Raw genomic sequence first — 22406 nt, forward strand, 5'->3', positions numbered from 1 at the left:
CTACTTATTGCATCTGTCAGGAGAGTTTCGGAGTTGGGGGACTTTGTCTTGTAAGTCTCTTAATTTTTCATGATGATAGGGCCGTTCTGCGTACGGTCCGAAAAGTTGTGTCTGATTTCCATTGAAATCAGGAGATTGTGCTCCCAGTTTTTGTTCTCCCTAAAATTAGGGACAGATTGTTGCGGTTAGATGTGGTTCGTGCTCTATGCATCTAGTTTGATACAGTGAAATCTTTTCACAAGACATATACATGTCATGGGGCTTCGGAAGAGCAACTGTACAGGACTGCCACCTGGTACTTTCAACAAATTATACTGATTTCATGAGTTTGCTTCGGAGGATGCTTCATTTGGGCGAGCAGTTTTGCGTGTTGCGGACCTGAGTGTACCCTCCCGAATGACCGGCTCTTGAACGTCCCATGGTTAAACTGTGTCACCAGGATGGGCCAAAGAGAAAAAGGGATTTTTGTAGGAACTTACCATTAAGATACCTTTCTCTGAGTCCATCATGGTGACACAGCGCTCCCTCCCTTTACGCTCAGTAAGTATTTATACTTGTTCATGTTCTTGAAGTTTCATGTTGTTTGTGCATGTTAATATGTTCAGGCATTGTGCTGAGTAATGTCTACTAGTGGTCTCGAAGTTTTACTGAGGTCTTCTGGGATGCAGCAGGGGAGGAGCTTGCGTCTTAAAGAGATAGCATAGGTGCTCTGGCTCCTCTGGACACTACTACATCCCATGGTGAAGCTGTGTCACCAGGATGGACTCAGAGAAAGGTATTGGAATGGTAAGTTCTTGCAAAAATACCTTTTCTTTTTCATTCATCCTGGTGACAAAGCTAAACCATGGGATGTAGGAGGGTACGAAGGAGCCAGGCACCTATGCTAAAGCTTTGAGAGGAAGGTGCTCACCGGAGTGGGTGCTATGCTGAAAGGCTGCTGAAGCAGCCATTGGAAGAGTAGCTAAGGTGTTTTTTTTTTAAATTAATATTACATTCTTAGTGCAGGCACAGTGTGAGGCTTCCAGGGGAAGCTCCTCACACTGACAGCACAGCAGGGGCTGACAGAAGCGCGTCCTGTCATCTCCCTGTGTTCTGAGAGACACTGTCTGGTCTCTCAGTACAGTGTTAAAACCTCACTTGAGGGAGTTTCCTGGGCCCTGGGGGACCCAGGAGCCAGCTCCCTGCATAGGGGGGGTCATGGGTGACTGGCGCCCCCACGATGGCCGCCGCCATCTTGGAAGGGTTTAACAGGCTTAACTCTGCGAAAGTTGCAACCTGTCACAGGAGCTCAGCAGGGTTCGGCGATTCCATGTGGTTCCCAGTGAAGGGGAGACACAGGGAAGAGAAGAAACTGAAAGGGGGGGAAAAGGTGCTGAAAGACCACCCTCCTCGCTGTAGCAGGGATTTTGGTCTCTTCCCTCACTCTGTTTTGACGCCCTTTCACCCTCACGGTGTGGAGCTGGAAGAGGAGGATTGTTCCTGCTGACAGTAATTTTTTTCTTCAGAGGCGATGCCATCCCCGGTGACCACGGAGTGCAATACAATAGACAGCTAAGTACACTGTTTATATTGGCTTTGTACTGAGGCCTGACGTATTGCACTGTGTTATAGAAACATGACTGAAAGGTGTAATGCTCCTGTGTTAGGGGAAGGAGCGTTGGCCATGTTAAATAACTGCAGATTTTGCAGGCTTAAATTAACCCCTGAACAGATGTACCATGGGGACATTTGTCCTTTATGCGAGTCTGTGCCCAATTGAGGACAAGCCTAGAGGGTTGAGCAACCAGAACCTGCGTGGGCTGTTGCTCTGGGAAAGTCTGTTTCTGCCTTAGTGCAAGTGTTGAACAGACCATTGTCATCCTCTCAGCATTTGGTGGGCTCCATTTCCCACTCACAAGGGGACCCTGCCTTTTTACAAGTAATGAAGGATACTGGTCAGGTCTCTCCCAAATTTTCTTTATCCACTCCCCCTATCCCCAATGTAGACTCTGAGGAGGAAGGGGAATGTTTGGAAGATATAGCATGGGAGCAGAGAGAAGAGGAAGTCTCTGTCCCTGGTGTGGATGATTTAATAATTGCAGTTAAGCAAGCATTGAATTTATCTGAAGGGGATAAAGCCCCACAGCAGGGTGTGTTTAAAGCTGTGTACACATGGGGGCGATAGGGGCTGTAATCGCTGGATATTGCTAGTGATGGGAGGGTGCCACAGCGATAAATTGCCGGGTGAGCGCTCACGTTTTTCTGCCCCGTTCTAATCGCTGGTGGCAGGAGCTTGCTCCTGCCACCAGCTGATTACCTCTGCGGCACCGCCGGCAGATGTTCCCTTTTATCAGCGACCATCTCTGGTCACTGATGAAAAGGAGACACTGAGCAATATATTGCTCAGCAATATATTGCTGAGCAATATATCTCCCCCGTGTGTACGCACCTTAAAAGACAACGCAGAGATGCAATCACTTTCCCTTCTGCTGAAGGCATGCAAGAATTGCTGGGAGGGGCGTGGAAATCGCCCAATAAAAGACTACTTATGCCCAAGAAATTTTTGAGTCTGTACCCATTGCTGGAAGAGCACGTAAAACTGTGGGAGAGAGTTCCAATTGTGGATGCCCCGGTGGCCAGACTGTCAAAAGCTACTGCTTTGCCTGTACAAGGAGGCGCTGCATTTAAGGACCCTGTTGATAAAAAGTTAGAGGGTTGCTTAAAGGCTGTGAAGGTGTAGGCTTTACACTTAGACTGGTTATTGCTTAAGCCTTGGTCTCTATGCCCAAGCAATTATGGCCTAACAACCTGTGTTCACTTCTTCAGTCAGTCAGAAGGGTTTGTTTTGGCAGAAAAATCAAAGGCGGCAGCTGAATATACCTGTGAACCAGGGGAAGATGGAGTCAAGATGGCTTCCAAGGTGTGTGCCATTTCAGTGACGGCCAGAAGGGCCTTGTGGGATGCCGATAACGAATCCAATAAGTCTCTGGAGGCTTTGGCCTTTAAAGGGGAATTACTTTTTGGTTCGGAATTGGAATTCCTCATCAAGCAGGCAACTGGAGGAAAGAGTAGCTTTCTCCCTACACTGGCAGCTAAACATGGTTCTTCCAGGTTTGCAGCTTTTCGCCAGTCCTTTCGTCCCTCCTTTAGAGGGGGTGCATCCGCCAGAGGTCAGTCTTGTAGAATATGATATAGTGCTGGAAAAGGTAAAGCTCCCAAGTCCCGTTTTGGTGCCTTTGCAAAAAAAAAAAAAAAACAGTCTGCCAAGGGTGTGGAGAAGCCAACTGCATGACGGGCTGGAGGCTCCCCGGTCTGGTCTGGTCTCAGAGTGGGGGGGGGGGGTCACCTTTTTGCAGTACCAGGATGCTTGGGCCACATCAGGCCAGGATCCCTGGGTTCTCAATGTGGTTTCCAAGGGATACAGGATCAACCTGAAAGGGGAAGCTCCAAGTAGATTTCTCCCTACTCCTTTACCCAGAGAGGCATGTTTAAGAAGGCCCTTTTGGGGGGAGGCAAAGTATCTCCTGGAGAAGGGCATGGCGGTTCCGGTGCCGCGAGAGGAAGCACCACGCCATTCTTTTATTGGTACCCAAACCGGACGTTCAAACTAATTCTGAACTTGAAGTCTCTAAACCTACCACCTGTGGGTGGATCACTTCAGGATGGAATCCTTGAGAACAGTACTCCTGAGCCTGGAGAATTCCTAGCGTCCATGGATATTCAAGACGCCTATTTGCACGTACCTATATGCGGAGAACATCAATCTTTGCTGCGTTTCGCAATAGGCGATCTACATCTGCAATTTCGGGCACTACCCTTTGGTCTTGCAACAGCTCCGAGGGTGTTCACCAAGATTATGGCGGTCATGGCGGACGCTCTCAGGCTTTGGGAAATTGTAATCATCCCGTATCTGGACAACCTGTTGTTCAAAGCAGAGTTGGCAGAGAAGCAGCAAGAAAATCTCGCAGCGGCAATACAATTTCTGCAGAGCCATGGGTGGATTTTGAATCTGCAAAATCCCATCTATGTCCTACGCAGAGACTCCAGTTCTTGGGGGTTCTTCTGGACACACATTTACATTGTATGTTTCTGCCAGGGACATTGGTCAACTACTTTGGACCATTTTACAGTCACCCAGTCCATCGGTATGGCATTCCTTGAAACTACTGGGCAAGATGGTGGCGACATTCGAAACCCTTCAGTACGCAAGATTCCATTCCAAGCAATTCCAATGGAACATCCTAGTGTGTTGGTCGGGGAATCTCAAGACCATGAAAACAGAATGTGTTCTCCTAACGCCAGAAACGAGGAATTTCTTGCTGTGGTGGAAGGATGTGGAATCTCACCTGTTAGGGTGTTCCCTTCGGTCATGGGAGTGGCTGGTGGTTACCACCGACGCCAGTCTCAGGGGCTGGGGAGCAGTAGCCCTGGAGTCGAGATAACAGGGCCTGTGGTCCAGGGAGTCGGCATTACCGATCAATGTTCTGGAACTGAGGGCAGTCTGGAAAGCACTGTTGCAGGCGGAAAAACTGTTGAAGGGATCTCCCATTCGGATCCAATCGGACAATGCCACGGCTGTGGCTTACCTAAACCATCAGGGGGGGTACTCGCAGCAAGATGGCGATGAGAGAAGTAACCAGGATTTTCGAATGCGCAGAGGCCAATGTTCCGGCCTTATCTGCTGTGTTTATTCCAGGAGTTTGAAATGTAGAAGCGGATTTCCTCAGCAGGGGGGTGATCTCCTGGAAGGTGTTCCAGGAAATTGTGGGGACTCGTTGGGGAATGCCAGATCTGGATTTGATGGCGTCCAGGCACAATTGCCAGGTGTCCAGGTTCTGTGCCAGGACCCGGAATCCTTTGGTGTTGGTGGTGGATGCCATGACAGTGCCGTGGAATTTCGAGATGGCATATGTATTCCCGCCTTTTCCCATTATTGCCCGGGTCATCGAGAGAGAGGACACAAGGAGCATTCGTCATCCTGATAGCTCTGGACTGGCCAAGGAGATCTTGGTATTCCAGCATTCTGAGCTTGTCAACACTGTCGTGGCGTCTGCCTCTTCGACCAGATCTGCTAAGGCAAGGTCCATTCTTTTATCAGGACCTTCTTTGGCTCAATCTGACGGCCTGGCTCTTGAAACCTCCATTCTAAAGAAGAAGGGTTTCTTGGATAAAGTCATTCGTACCATGATTATTGCAAGGAAACCAAGTTTCTGCTGCTAATTATTACAGGGTCTGGAAAACCTATATCCGATGGTGTGAGAGACAAAAAGTCCACACATCTAGGTTTTAATTTTCGCGACTGTTGCAGGATGGATTCTCGGCTGGACTAAGTCTTCAGTCAATAAAAGTGCAATTATCAGCTTTGTCTATTTTCTTTCAGAAAAACATGGCTTTTCTACCAGAAGTGCAAATTTTTCTCCAGGGGGTTACATGGTTGAAACCTCCATATAGACAACCGGTAGTTCCTTGGGATTTATCCTTGGTGTTTCAGAGTTAGGAGCTTTGTGTAGCAGGTCTCCATTTTTGGTATTTCATGAGGATAGGGCTGTGCTGCAAACAGTCCCTAAGTTTTTGCCTAAGGTTGTTTCCTCATTTCATTTTAACCTGGAAATTGTTCTTCCGATGTTTTCTCCTCCTGAGGTCGTCAGGAATAGGGACAGACTAAAGCATTTGAATGTGGTTCGCACATTGCACATCTCTGTGAACAGAGTGAAGGAGTTTCGTAAAACTGACTTATTGTTGGTATTGTATGATGTACAAAAAGGAGGCTGGCCAGCTTCTAAACAGACCATTGCCCGTTGGTTGAGGTCGGTTATTGCATTTTGCCTATACTAAAGTTGGCAGACCAGTGCCTCCAGAATCAATGCTCATACCACCAGGTCGGTTGGTACCTCTTGGGCTGTGTGCCACAGGGCTTCGGCAGATCAAGTATGCAGGGCTGCCACTTAGTCCTCTGTTCACACATTCACAAAATTCTACAGATTCCATGAGTTCGCATTGGAGGACGTTTCATTGGGCAAGCAGTGATGAGAACTGCGGGCCTGATCGTACCCTCCCAAAGGACCGGCTGTGGAACGTCCCATGGTTGAGCTGTGTCACCAGGATGAATGAAAGAGAAAAGGGGATTTTTGTAAGAACTTACCCTTCGAATCCCTTTCTCTGATTTCATCCTGGTGACACAGCGATCCCTCCCTTTACGCTCAGTAAGTAATGCCGTTTCATGTGTGTCATGTGTTATGATGGCTAAAATTACTTGGTTGTGCATATTAATATGTTCAGGCGTTGTACTGAGTTAATGTATCCTAGTGTGCTCTGGAAGTTGTACTGAGGAATGCTGGGATGCAGAAGGGAGGAGCCTGCCTCTCAAAGTTTTTGCATAGGTGCCTGGCTCCTTCGGACCCTTCTACATCCCATGGTTAAGCTGTGTCACCAGGATAAAATCAGAGAAAGGAATTTGAATGGTAAGCTCTTACAAAAATCCCCTTTTGTTGCACATGAATGTGCATCAACTTGTGACGTGGCCAGGAAGAGTCACATTATGCTTGCTGATCATCTGTGGCAGTTGGAGAGGCACAGACACCACACATGAGAGGAACACAGTGCAGAGAAGTGTTTACATGATATATGTTACAGTTTTACACTTCAACAAAAATTTTACTACGTGAACTGAAAACGTATTCTTTGAATAAAAAGTGTTTGAAAAGTAAAACTGGTATGGGTTTTTTATAAAATATATATGATACATGGAATGTTAAATATTTATGATTTTAAACCACACCAAGGCCATTTAACATTGGAGTAGTAGAGAATGTGTGTTATGTGACTAGTCTGGCATCTGTGTTTTGAACCAGATTTCTGATGTTGAAGTGTCAAGCCATCATGCAGCACAATGCTAAGATTTCGCAGCTAAGATTTTAGCACATATAGCACTGAAACAGCCCTGGTATGTCTTCTCCTGAATCCTGATTGTAATGGATCATACATATCACGGGTTGTCAGAATGGTTCCAGTTGATATGCAATCACATTCTCAATCACCTTTCCTAGAAAAGGAAGATTTGGGGTACTTGTGGAGTATCACGGCTCCCATCGCATGCCAAATGTAGTGGCATGAGATGGCATGCGATGGGATGCGATTTTTACCGTTTTTAAGCTATTTTTAGCAAAAATTGCATGCAATCGCATCGCATGCAATCAAATCGCATGCGATGCGATCGCATGCGTTTTTGCACTGAAATGCATCCAAATGCATAGAAATGTGCAGCAAACATGTTAAATGCCCCCAAATGTCATTTTTTTAGTGTACCACCCCCACTATCAACGCCAACCCGAAGCGTGGCGAGCGGCGGCGGTACGCGTCCTACGACCTATTCATACCCCCACTATCCACGTCGGCGTGGAGTTGAGAATAGAATAGTGTGGCGAGCGCAGCGAGCCACCAAGCCCGAAGCGTGGCGAGCGCAGTGGACACCTGTGAAGCCCGCGAGGGGATGCGGATACCTGTGAAGGTATCCGCGTCGCCTCGCTGTGCTCGCCACACTATTCTATTCTCAACTCCACGCCGACGTGGATAGTGGGGGTATGAAAAGGTCGTAGGACGCGTACCGCCGCGCTCGCCACGCTTCGGGTTGGCGTTGATAGTGGGGGTGGTACACTCTAAAAAATGACATTTGGGAGCATTTAACATGTTTGCTGCACATTTCAATGCATTTGGATGCTTTTCAGTGCAAAAACGCATGCAATGCGATTTTTTAGCGCGCGATGCCCATCGGGGGAGCCGTGATACTCCACAAGTACCAGATTTTGTACTGTTAAAGATAAAGAGAGAGCGCATTTAAAGCATAAATTAAATTATTTGATTTATTATAAAACCTACAATATAGTCAAAAATGTATAGAAACCAATCTAACCGCAGGCAAGTCTTTCTGAATTCCACAGCTTAATGCCTCAATCACTCAATGTTACATAGTCCAATAAATACACATGAAAAATTGGTTTAGGACTATCAATTAAGCCTTACTGGATGAGTTTGTCACCATAAATGTATCTGTACTGTATGTATACTTGATGGGTCTGTAACATAATAAGTTGGCCCTGCTGCACAGCTGATATCTGGCTTATATCACCCTTATGTTGTATTAACAGGACATGCACAGTTTAACAACCCAATCATTTAGCGATAGGGTCTTCCAAAACTGTGGCTGACATAATTGGTTCGTTTGGACCCCCACCACAAAAGAGGTGCAAGATGAAATTGTCCTGCATAAACAGGACATGCACAGTTTAACAAACCATTTCAGTGACAGACTCTGCCATAACTGGCTGAAATTTGTTCTGTCTGCTGTATAAGTCCAGGGGTGCTGCTAAGTCTGTCGTATGAGCCCAGGGGTGGTTTGTATTGAAGCAAATGGAGGACAGACAATAAATGATCAGGAAAACAACACAAGTGGGTGGCACAAACACCTGGCACATCTAGCATTGGTGCTGCAGTGACAGACAGGATGGCAGTTTTTAAAACTAGCCCCCAAGCAGCGTGCGATGGACATGACTAGAGAAGGAGCATAAGCGGAGAGCCAGGAGAACGGCACCAACATGCAATCAGCATCTGCAAAGTGGTACGAAAGGAGGGAATTAGGTTTTCATAAAAATTTGGGTTGAAGACGGAAAATATAAACTATCTTTTATTTGTCAAGGAGGATCTGAAGTCCGGGAGGGGGCAGAGGGCCGGGGAATTTGCCATGGGAATGCCCAGTGTTTCATGGGCATTCCCATGGTAATTCCCCGAAGACATGGGGGGTGGGCAGCTGCCCGCTTGCTTCCCGCTCAGGGCGCTCGCAGGTCTGAGACACCATAGAGGTGTCTCAGATCTGCAGGAGCTGAAGAAATCATTTGATGGTCACTGACCAGGAGTTGATTTACTGCAGTGCACACAGCTTTGTGGGTCTGACTTTGCCTCTATCCTGCCCATTTCAGTGTGGGGGAAGGTGGCTAATTTTTATTTTTGTCACGTTCACATTTCAATATACAGAATGAGGACAAACAATAAAAGATCAGGAAATAATTCCTACTACTAGTGCTGAAGCTACTGGCAGCAGTCATGACACTCACGATGTACAATGCCATAGAGGGAATGTAAAATCAACTACACATAATAATGAATAACCCCAAACAATTTTAACTATGTACAGAGAAATGCTAGCTTGGCAACAAGCTATTGTATGGTTATTTTGGAATAATAATGGTACATACACAACAATAATAATATCAATATACGACAGCCTTCAAGGTGGTTCTCTACTGACCGCAATCACATACATGTGTACGGCTGACTATTCTTATCCATCTAAGCGACACTGTAAATGTGCCTTGATTGCAATCAGGGATGCAACAATCCATCAAATGTGCTCGTAATTATTCTGTGATTATGTAGTCATTCCAACTCAGCGAGCCTAGATCAGCCTCTATACATATGACCTCCAACTGTGTTAGCTCTCTTTTTAGAGGATACAGTAATGATTACACATAAGCAAAATCTGTAATTATGTTCACAGGTAGTGCAGAAGGTAGTATCATTTATATGTAGTAATTGCAAAATTGACCATTTGTTACCTTCCGAAGGTACCTATACATATAGGGTGACATTCTATGCTCTGCGATTTCCGTTTTTTTGCGGTAATTAGACCACAAAATGACGATAACGCATTTTCCCATTAAATCGTTAATTTAATGGGATGCGCTAAGGGACTGAAATCGCATATTATGTGCGTTAAGGTATGCTGAGTAAAAATGTGAGATGAATTCGCATTTTTATCGCATCCAGATGTTTTCGTATAGAAAAGTATACAAGTCGCTTATTTAATGCAATGCGCATTTGCACATCGCATTATTTAGGTGTCTAATTATCGCACTTATTTCAGACCAGGGTCTGTTTGGCGAATTAGCCAGAACCCTGCACAGTTCTCAATGTTCTGTGCAGGGTTCTGCTGTAAAAAAATAAAATAAAGGGTTAAAATAAAAAAAAAAAACGAGCGCGGGGTCCCCCGCCAGAGTATAACCAGCCCCGGGCTCACTGAGCCGGTGCTGGTGACATAAAATCAGGGTCCCCGACAAATAGGGGTCCCCTTGATTTCATGAAACCAGCACCAGGCTCAAGGTCCGGCGCTGGTTCCCAAAATACGGGGGACAAAGTGACTAGGGGTCCCCCGTATTTTAAGAACCAGCACCGGACACAACCAGCCAGCAGGGTAATGCCACAGCCGGGGGAAACTTATTATATAAGCTCCCACAGCCAAAGCATTAACCCCCTGGCTGGTCAGCATGGGCAGGGGTCCTGGGGAAGTGGGGACCCCCCCAATGAAGGGGTCCCCCCCCTCCAGGACTTACCAGCCCATGCTGATAGTCCGGGGCTGTCCCCGATGCCCCTGGGCGGTGGGCATCAGGCTGATGGCTTGTGTAAAAAAAGAAGTAAAACTATTGTTTTATACTGGCGAACTATGAGTCCTAGCAAGCCTACCCCGCATGCTGGGACTTGGAGAACCACAAGTCCCAGCATGCGGGGCATTAAAGGGCCCGCTGGCACTTGTAGTTCAGCAGTACAAAAAATAGTTAACAAAATCACACTGACACCCTGTAAAATAAAAGTTTAATACATACAAAACACACACACACTGATACTTACCTACCTTGAGCCCGTAGGTCGGTCCCTGGATCCTGGGTCCGTCCTCCAGGGCAGAAGAGTCCAGTTCCGGGGCCTTGGTCCTGGTTCCGGGGCTGGTCCTGGGGTTCCTGGGCTGCAGAATCCAGGGTCCGGGATCCGAGGTAGTCCCCAGGGGTACCTAAGGAAGCAAATCCAACTCACCTGGTCCCCGGCGACGGCCTCGGAATCCTCTCCGGTGACAGTGCTGCTCCCATCTGGTACCCGGCTCGCAGGACTTTGACAGGCGCAGAGATGTTTCCTCCTCGGCGTCTCTGCACAGAATGATTTCTTGGCCAATCAGGAGCCGAGAAAGTCGGCTCCTGATTGGCCAGAAATCATTCTGAATACAGACGCCGAGGAAGTAACATCTCAGCACATCTAGAGCAGAGATGTTTCCTCCTCGGCGTCTCTAGTTAGAATGATTTCTGGCCAATCAGGAGCCGACTTTCTCGGCTCCTGATTGGCCAAGAAATCATTCTGTGCAGAGACGCCGAGGAGGAAACATCTCTGCGCCTGTCAAAGTCCTGCGAGCCGGGTACCAGATGGGAGCAGCGCTGTCACCGGAGAGGATTCCAAGGTCGTCGCCGGGGACCAGGTGAGTTGGATTTGCTTCCTTAGGTACCCCTGGGGACTACCTCAGATCCGGACTCTGCACCCCAGGAGCCCCGGAACCAGGACCAAGTCCCCGGAACCGGACTCTTCTGCCCTGGAGCCCCGGAGGACGGACCCAGGATCAAGGTAGGTAAGTATCAGTGTGTGTGTGTTTTGTATGTATTAAACTTTTATTTTACAGGGTGTCAGTGTGATTTTGTTAACTATTTTTTGTACTGCTGAACTACAAGTGCCAGCGGGCCCTTTAATGCCCCACATGCTGGGACTTGTGGTTCTCCAAGTCCCAGCATGCGGGGTAGGCTTGCTGGGACTCATAGTTCGCCAGTCTAAAACAATAGTTTTACTTCTTTTTTTACACAAGCCATCAGCCCGATGCCCACCGCCCAGAGGGCATCGGGGACAGCCCCGGACTATCAGCATGGGCTGGTAAGTCCTGGAGGGGGGGGGACCCCTTCATTGGGGGGGGTCCCCACTTCCCCAGGACCCCTGCCCATGCTGACCAGCCAGGGGGTTAATGCTTTGGCCGCGGGAGCTTATATAATAAGTTTCCCCCGGCTATGGCATTACCCTGCTGGCTGGTTGTGTCCGGTGCTGGTTCTTAAAATACGGGGGACCCCTAGTCACTTTGTCCCCCATATTTTGTGAACCAGCGCCGGACCTTGAGCCTGGTGCTCGTTTCATGAAATCAAGGGGACCCCTATTTGTCGGGGACCCTGATTTTATGTCACCAGCACCGGCTCAGTGAGCCCGGGGCTGGTTATGCTCGGGCGGGGGACCCCGCGCTCATTTTTTTTTTTTTAACTTTGCGCTGTCCTGCAAATGTGCGATTTTCAGACATGAAAATCGCACATTTTCAGGACTAAATACAGCGCACCACTTCGCCGCAAATCGCCCCTCTTCGCACTTTTCAGCCTCCAATGCGCATCACATTAAATAATCGAATTTTGACTGAAAAGTGCGATTTTGAAAAAGGCGATTTGCGGCGATGTGGTGCGCGAATAAAACATGCGCTTTTAGCGCAAAGCATAGAATGTCACCCATAGTTTCTGTAGTAAAAACTACAGATGTAATGGTCATATGGGTAACATTATTAGTAATAGGTAGATAGTACTTCATATATGACACTATAAACGTATCTACTTATACTGTACCAATGTAATGATTCTGCAATTATATAGTGATTAAATCACTGTTACGTTTATCATTCAAAGCTAATTAGCAGGCAAAAATATGAGAAATGATTTAATTGATGGTTCGAACACCATTATAATGTCCCGCAGCACTTTGGTTCAGTCAGAAGTTTATAGCACACCAAATTTGCTTATATTCAAGTAAGGGTTATAGAAGTTTACCCTGAATAATATTATTGCTCAGGGTTAACCCTATTGTATTGCAGACCTCCTCTTAAGGGTATACAGGTAAGTCTAGATCAAAAGAAAGTCACCCACAGTAGTTTTTACAAGGCTGCTGCCTGCTTTATATATGTTATTAGAAGTAAGCATGCCTGCTGTTTCAAGGTAGTCCCCCATCCAAGTACCAACCAGGACTGCCACTTCCCTTTCCCCTGGGGAGGCACTCTGGATAGAAATTCCAGTGCACAGTGGTCTCTCTAGGTTATCAGGATAAGAGTACCATGTAGAGCAGGGGTGGGCAACAAGTGGCCCTCCAACTGTTTATGAAGTACAAATTCCAGCACGCCTTGCCTCAGTTTTGTTATTTCCATATGCTGAAACTTATACAAGGCACGATGGGATGTGTAGATCATCAACAGCTGGAGGACCGCTTATTGCCCACCCCTGATGTAGACAGCCGTTTCGCCTGGGGCTTCTTCAGTGTGTTCTTATTTCCCTTTCCCCTACCTTTACATATACACTCCTGTCTTCTGTGTCAATTTGTCATCTTTGGATTTTAGAAAGCCTGAATCTTTCAATCGGTAGTTGGAAAAATGTGGCTTTATTAAACTGCTACTGTATTTTATTTGTATGCTACATGGAATCCTGAAAGTCATTTTAGATTTGTTTATTGTAGTTGGGAAATAGTCATTTGATAGAAAAGCATGTAATGATTTTTATTAAATGACATTATAGCATTAATGTAAGGTTTTGCCTATTCCCATGACAATGGGCCGGATTCTGGTTTGGTTAGTAAGCTGCGAACATCGCAGCTTACCGAGCACTAGAGGCGCCGTTCATCCAAGTGGCTGCCCCTGGTTCCCCTTGGTAACATGTGAGGGGGGTGTGTAATGAAGACACATCCCCTCGCATGCCTCCCCTGCAGGAGTAATCATTCGATGGTTGCTGACCATTGAATGATTTCTCCTGCCTTCTCAAAAAAAGGTCAGTCTGAATTTGGAGAAGGCGGCTGACGACCTTTTTAGCCATTCCAGGTCTGACATTCCTTGTGCCTTTAGTTTGGAATTTTGCTACCAGGAAGATAATTTGGTGTTTTTGTGAACCCACAGATTCTGGCTGGAGTCTGGAATGTTCCGAGAAGTTAGCAAATGCAAACAATTCAAGCCCTTTCCTTACTTTAGTTGGTTGATTTTTAATTTGTCTTGCATGGAATTTTTCTCTTTCATCCAGCAGGGTTTACTGGAGTTTTCACAATGGGGTATAGAGGTGTGGTTAGTGGGAGCTGGCCACTTAGTAACTTTGAGAACGTACAGCTCCTACCCCTCTACTTCTCACCATCCCCCTGTTAGAAAAACGTGCCCAAGGGAGCTGGTCATTCTGGACCATGCTCCCGCTTTCTAGTAATAGTAGGCATTTCTTTTATTTGATTTTATTTATTAGGCAGTCAGTCAGGACTTATAACGAAAGTCACTGCCCTGCTTTATTGGGTGCCTGCAGTCTCTCCCCAAAGAGACGGTCATACGTCCTATGACAAGATCAGTGGCAGTGGTGCTTGTGCCTGATCTCGAAGGGTGGCTGTGGTTGTTTGCTGCCTGGTGCACTGCTCACAAGTCTCTCATTATGGCTGCGGGTATTTGTATAGCATGCAAAGGGTGGGGGTGTGGGCATGGCGGCTTATAAGCAAGGCCATCGAATGCTTACTCCTGCAGGGGAGGCATGCAAGGGGCAGCCTGCCCATGGCTCTATATTGGAGGTAGGGAGGCTGTGTGTTGGAACGACCAAGCAGTAGGGATGGCCATTGATGATTCAAACTCATCAATGGTTTATGGCTGATGTAGAATAGTTTTGCCATCAATGCGGGAGAACCAGATGGTTTCCCTCCATCAATGTCAAGCATAAACTATTTTATTTTTTACCCAACTGGCCAGGACATGGAGCAGAGCTCCGATCCCGACTCCCATGAAGCCCCACCCCAATGTTTTAATCAGTCTAAGAAAATGGATGACCATGTAAAAACATTGATGGTCCTCCATTGCATAGTATGACACTATCGATGGCCAGTTGCACTATTGCCATTGATGACAAAAGCAAGGATGGCCATCCCTACTGAGCAGCTCAGCCGCATACTGATGGCAGTAGGACCATTGCTGCATACTAATGGCAGCTCGGCTGTGGCTGGCAGGAACTCCCGCTGCCTACCGCTTGTTCTAACAGGCGGGCAGCCTGGGTGTCATGCAGCTTTACTGTGGCTGTAGGGCAGGCAGTCCTTTTTGTAAAACCTGCAAAACCAGGGAGACCATGGCTGGGGGGTGGAGCCTAATCTAAGCCTAGATGCAGGCAGCTCTAGATTAAGCAGGAATAAATCTCATTCTCTGCAACACAGTGTACACTGTTCCTCTTGCAATACCGGCAATAGACACAGACCCTAGTTCTGAGGCCTCTAAGCCGCTCATGCCGCTGAATATCATACAGAGACTGCCATAAACATAAAAACTTACAGATATCACAGGCTCCTAGCGCTGGTCAGTGACCCAGCAGATAACATTGACAGGAACCCCACCAGGGTCACGCTTTCATGCGGTTTCTACTCCAGAGTGAACCCTGCATTATAAGATGAGCTCCTAAAATGAAAAGGAATAATACCTGCCCTAAACAAGGAGACAGGAGAAAATGACAACTAGGAAAGGGAGGAGTAGGCATTTATGCTAGAAGGGGAAGGTCCCTGGGGAAAATAAGTAACCTAACTACTACTACTCCCTAGGTCAATGATGGCTAATATTGACACTCCAGCTGTTGTTGAACTACACATCCCAGCATACCCTGCATCAGTTTAACTATTTGGCCATGTAAAAACTGATGCAAGGCATGCTGTGATGTGTAGTTCAACAACAGCTGGCGTGTCAAGGTTAGCCATAACTGCTGTAGGTCTTGGCTGCCATTGGGATCGTAGAAGAAAAATACATTATTTATTTTTCTATTATAGATAAAGATGAGAACTTTCCCGCGGGGTTTATTCCAACCCATTATTTAGATTTGAATACTTTTTTTATTCCCCTCAAGTCACCTAAACACTTTCTGTGAAAGAGTTTAAATCTCTCATGCTGAATCTCGCATTATGAATCTCTGGCACAAATCTCTCCATGTGTAGGGCCCTTAATGATTGAGTGAAGATTGACTAAGATGAATATGCCTGAAATAGGCATATTTGTAGGCAGTCATCTAGAAATTTGACTGCCTTCACATATTTTCGTCATTTACTATGCCCAAAATAAGTTAATTCTTATTCCTAATCCGGAATATGAATGAATACACCATCGAAAGAAAAGGAGTAGGAATCACCATTCAGGGGAGGTTTGAAGGATTCATAGTTCCACAGCAGGACCCAGTAGTTAATTATTATTTTTTTTTACACAAATACAAATCAACCTGGTGCCCACGGGACAGCATTAATCCTGAAAGGAGGAACCCCTTCATTGGATCGTGGGGGTCCCCACTCCCCCAGGGTGCCTGCTTGGGCTGACCAGTCAGGGGGTGAATGCTTTGGCCAGGTTAACTGATATAAATAGTTTCCCCTGAGAAGGCGTGACCATGAAAAGCAAGGAGTAGGTCGGAGAACACTGTGCTCTCCTGCTCCATCCCCAGTGTTAAAATCCTGCAAAAAAAAAACCCCTGTGCTGCTTGAGCCTCACTGCCTTGTTAGAGGGGCTCATTTCTGGCGGACAGGCTGATCAAGGGGGAGGAGGTCTTTCCTTGGCATACAGGTGACAGTGGCACGTTAGAGTCCTGAGGTGCCAGAGGGGAAGCATGCAGCTGCTGGTGGTGGAAGAGGTCACGCCGGGTCAGAGTGATGGTGCGGCGGTGGGAGAGGTAGAGTGTCAGCGCTTGTGCCAGGAGGCAGAGAGAAGTGGCCCGGCGATGAGGACTTGGTGCCGGCGAACCCGGGTGCTGGGTGAACTGTTGAGAGGAGGAGGATGCCGAGTGTCTGGGTTTCCCAATACCTATGCTGTCAGAGAAGGGAGAACAGCCAACTAAGGGTAAGGTTTGCCGTGTGCCCAGACTGGCTCCCAGGTTTGTGGGTGTTTATTGAGTCTGTTGGACTGAGCGCAAAGTGTCAGTGGGCCGGTGGAAGCAATTAGCATTATAAGAAAACCCCCATTACCTGACTGAGGCCATCTGTATACACTGCCAGAAAATGGGGAAGACAAAATGCCACAGCTGCAAATCACCTCGCCAAATACGTAAAAACTCCCATAACCAAACACCCTCCATTAGAGGAGAAAACTCCACCCCCAGTCACCCCCCTTGGAGACTGAAAAACAGACTGACCAAACCAATCCCTCTATAAATCCCTCAAAAGTCCTGGATGCATTGGCAGCAAGTGAAGGCCGCTTGGCTAACAAAATTGGAAAAGTCCAGGAAGATATAGATGTAATGCCCCCAGTCGATACAACGGGTCCAAGATCATGTGACGGCAATGGAAAATTGCCCCTCATTGTTGGAAGACACAGTTAATCCATTATTAGGGAGGATTGAGGATATGGCTGCACAAATTAAATTAACATAAAATTAACAGATCTGGAGGGGCGCCTTTGCAGGAACAAATTAAGATATGTGGCATTGTCTGAGGAAATAGAAAGTGGCTCCCAGAATTATTCATTCAAAAGTGGCTAATTGGCATATTTGGCCAGGAGGTCTTTTCCCAAAACTTTAGAGAGGGCCCACAGAGTCCCTATGAGAGCACCCCCTCCTGGAGACACTGCACATACTTTCATTGTTAAACTACTGCATTATGCAGATCGAGATGTAATTTTGAAGCTGGCAAGAACTAAAGACCCATTAATCTGGGACAATAAGATGATTTCTGTATTTCCGGACAATGCCAATGGAGTGCAGAGGGAAAGAGCTAAATTCTACCATATTAAAAACGTCTAAGGGAATTTGAACTCCAATATGCAATGATATTTCCAGCCAAATTGCATGTCATATGAGGGCAGCTCAAAGTTTTTCTCAACGCCAAATGGGGCTTCAACCTGGCTGGATGGTAAATTCCCAGCAGACCGTATGATGTTTTCCTTTTGATAATATGGACAAGGGCATGGGCATATAAAAATATATTTTTAGATATAATAGTTATAAGACAATGAGAGAACAGTATTTGGCTGTTGGAAGTGTCGATGACAGCACCTGGCATTCAGATAATTAATTATCTAACAAGGGGAATATCAGATCATTCCCCACTAATGCTTAAAATAGACCTGGGGGAAAAAAAAGAGGGATTTTCATTTTGGAAATTTTCGTTGACCCGCTTGGATTCAGGTGATAAAATAGAAAATATTTAGTTTGAATTCTTTGAGACCAATAAAGGCTGAGCACCAACAGAGACTATATGGGATGCTTTTAAAGCCTGCATTGGGGGGATATTAATAAGAGAGATAGCTGGTTTAAAGGCATCATATAGAGAGAAGAAAAATAAATTAAAGTCGGTATGTCATATTTTAGGGATAATAAGGAAGATAATAAAACAGCATGGATGAGATCCCAAGAGGCATGACAAGTTTGTCTGAAATGTACAGGGAAAGATTTGCAGAACATGCCAGATATCTGGAGGGGGGACAGACCTGTTAGTTTTCTGTCAGGTTTGGCAAGACTTGACCATTCAGTGATAACAATGAAGAAAATGAAGTGATAACAGAAAATGAAGGCGTAGGAGTGGGAAAAGTTGATCAGACCCCAGAGATCGTAGAAACGTTTATGCTATTTTATTGCCTTCTTTCTATGTCACAACAGACATACAGTACACTCCTGAAGAAACCTGTAATTATTTAGCAGCATCAAACCATTTAACATTATCAGCAAACTCTTGGGAAATGTTAGATGCCCCCATAACATCTTTAGAAAAATTCCCGAAGGTAAAGTGCCAGGTACGGATGGGCTACCCCAGGAGCTGTACAAAAAACCATGGCAAAGATTTTTGACATTATTTAATAAAGTATATGAAAATAAGAAGCTACCAAAATCCATGTCAGAGGCATTAAGAATAATTCTATTAAAAAGGATCCAAAGCTGGTGTAGTCTTAAAGGTCTATTTCATTATTAACTAATGATGTGTAAATTCAGCCCAAAGTGCTTGCCACAAGACTGAATCAGGTCATAAATGAAATTATACAGTGAGCAAACTGGCTTTGGTTAACCTGAGAAGACTTTTTTTTACATCTCCAGACCCATCAAAATGATAGACAGGAAGCCACGATAATATCACTTGATGCAGCTAAAGTCATTGATTCGATTGAATGAGGGTACTTATGGGAAGTGATGGAATGGATAGGAATTGGTCCAGTATTCATCAAATTGGGTGAAATTACTGTAGGAGGCACCAGTCAAAAGGGTATTGGTCAATAATTCTATCTCTCCCAGATTTGAGGTGGAAAGGGATAGGTGGCAATGACCCCCGATGTCTCTGGGACTCTTTGCCATGGCCACAGAGCCCCTGACATATATAATTAGATAAAGCTTAGTAATCAAAGGGAATGAGTATTGGAATGCAGGAAGACTGTATTGCTTTATATGCAGATGATATCCTTTTATTCGTAAATTATAATTTGGAAGCAGTGTCTGGGGTAATGGAGGTGGTACAAATTTACGTGAGACACTTGGGCCTTAGGATTAACTGAATTCAATCCTGTATTATCCCTATGGACGGTCCCTGTCACCCAGTGCTGGCTGCCACGGCCCCTCTGAAATGGGTGGAGGAGTTCCAAAATGAGGGCTATCTCAAAGTTTGAACCCCTAAATCTGACACCTCAAATACAATATATAAAATTGAAAACAAACCCCAGGGGGAGACTCCCATTGACCTTGACTGGCCAGGCTAATTTGGTCAAAATGATCATACAACCGAAATTATTGCATATTCTACGACATTCCCCATTATATCTTCCTCAGAAAATATTTTGGGCGATAGAGGGTCTGATATCTTCCCTATTATGGGGTAACAAAAGAGCCAGACTGAGATTAGATACTTTACCCATACAGAAAGATGGGGGAGGACTAGCATTACCAAACTTTTGGCTGTACTACCACTCAGTGAAAATGGCCCACTTAAAAACCTGGATACAAAGGGGGAAGGAAGATGGGTGGCTACTAATTGAACTGATTAGATCTATTTCTCCAAGACATACTTCACTGTAGTTGCTGGCAACTCGATACTTAAATGGTCCCCAATAATCAGACCGGCAACTATGATATGGAAACAGGCAGAAGGTCTACTAGTGTTCCAGGTACTCGACCCTGAAATGCCATTATATAAAATACCCGTGGTTTGGTAGAACTAGAAAGGCTACAAGTCAGGAAGGTCTGGGGGAAATTGGTATATCAGAACCAGGACAACTGTATGATGATGGATTTACAACTTTTCAGTCATTAAAACTGGAATTTTCACTTCCTAATAAATATCTGTATAGTTATTTGCAAACACACCATGCCTGTGATGCACAATTTGACAGATATAACCCTAATCTAAAGCCCTCCTTAACTAAAAAATTAAAAAGATGTCCAGCGAGACATGAGGTCTCTTTTCTCTAGAGGTCTCTTTTCTCTAAATATTTAAGGCAGTTCCTAATAAGCACATACACCCTGGCTAAAATTTGTATAGCCAGGAAATGGATGGCTGGAGAGGGACCAGACTTAGCTACATGGACGACAACTAAACGCCGTTTTTTATTATTTAATTATTCAATTTTTTTTTAACAGATGCATGCATGGATCTGACTGATTTGTGCAGGATGCCGCATCATATTTGTATTTATAGGCATACGGCCGTCTACACCATTGGGCTAATATGAATATGAATGTGCGAATTGTATTTTCCAAAAAATACAGCCAATGCTGGTTGTATGGATTCGTACCCGACATTGGCCATATTTTGAAATGTTAGTAAATAGATCAATAGTTTTTTGTATTTTATTTTATTATTGCAAAGGATCTATTTATGTTTACATATTTAGACCCAAAGACCTCTTCACTTTTAGGGAAACCTGTGATTACCGCACTTTCAAACGCAGAATTGTGTTACACATCAAACCAATTTGAAATGCAACTAATTTTCTTATGGAATCCTCACAAAACAAAGATGCTGGCTGAACAAAGATATAATGTTGGCCATTGAATGAACGTATGAACCAATCAGCTCCTGTCATTTTTCAACACACTCTTTCAATTTTAAAGCAGACGTTGATTGGCTAGTACTTTATCTCACAAGTTTATCTCTCTCCAAGCTTTTATAAATACATCCCTTAGTAAGATATCGCTAACACACAAGTTTAACATACATCCAAACAAACAACCAATTATTCAAATGATCTGAAAGGTCATCCTATATGTTCCTGTTCAACCAGTCACCACTAGAACCTAAAACCTAGGAACCGTTTAGGATTAATGTCTATGCTTGGCACACACCAAGTTTATGCATACCAGAAATCAAGTGATTAAACAGAGTTTAGCAGGTTGAGGCAGTTTTATAGTGCTTTATTTTAATAATTTATAATATAACAATTCTGAGTTGACATTATTATTTTGTATTCTGTATTACCATCTCCTATTCATTTACAAAGCTGTAAGAACTGATTCCAACTACACACAAATAACTACAAATACATATGTACACACACCAAAACATATAAAAAATGGAAACATTCAGACTTTTGTGCAGTACCACAGATAGACATGATGCATGGAAATCTAGGCAAAACAAGTACTGTGTGCAAACCATAGATTCCACCGCAGGTTTCTATGAGGGATGGCGATGACACCCAATTTACCATCAACCGGAACTAGCCCCTGCAGCTACCCAACCATTTGAAAATGGCTGTATCCCATTCTAGCCTAGGCTACACATCGCATCGCTGGCCAGGCAGAGAGTTCTCCCAGAACCCACCAGTGTTCATAGCACACATATCCGCAGCGGTCACAGCACATTGCAGGGATGGGCTCCTTTTTGTAAGCCCTTGCCCTGCGCCTTTGCCCAATAATACATTCTGCCGACGGATTTGCATATTTAAATGCTATCCTTGACAGTTAGACCCCACACAGATTATACTGAATATGCAAATCATTATAAATGGCCACCTAACACCTCAAATAGAACAGAGTGATGCACACAGATAAACATTATATTGTATAAGTAACTAAAGGCAGGTAAGATGCTCAAGTTACTAAAGACAACTGATATGAATGTAAAACATGTACTGCTACTGAAGAGCTGGGGTTTGCTGGGTCCTCATTTGTAGAGACACAAGGTTTTACCAGCTAGACAACCAAAATAACAAATGTAAAGAGACTCAAATTTGAAGAAGTTTCTTATCCACTCAGTCAGGTCATTTATGTCTTACTGATAACTATGCATTTGATTTTTAATTCTCATTTAGATTTTTTTTTTTTTTTTTTTTACATCTTGTATTAATGGTCTAGTGAGTTTCATGCATAAAATATTGTTATACTAATAAACAATGTACTGAAACAGATCTTTTAATAAAACAATAGAATGCTGTGCACACATGTAGGGTTACACAAATACATATACTACATGGGAACGCACATATGATCAAATCAGGTGACTAATCTCACTTAAGGTCACAAAGATATTATGGGGTAGATTTATTAAGCTCGGTGAAGTGATAAATTGTCTGGTTTTTATCACCGGTCAATCAGCTCCTACCTGTCATTTTTCTTACCAAGCCTGTAACTACAGTTAGGAGCTTATTGGCCGGTGAT

The sequence above is a fragment of the Crinia signifera genome, chromosome 4, assembly GCF_055691185.1.
Source record: "Crinia signifera chromosome 4, ASM5569118v1, whole genome shotgun sequence".
Classification (NCBI taxonomy): Eukaryota; Metazoa; Chordata; class Amphibia; order Anura; family Myobatrachidae; genus Crinia; species Crinia signifera.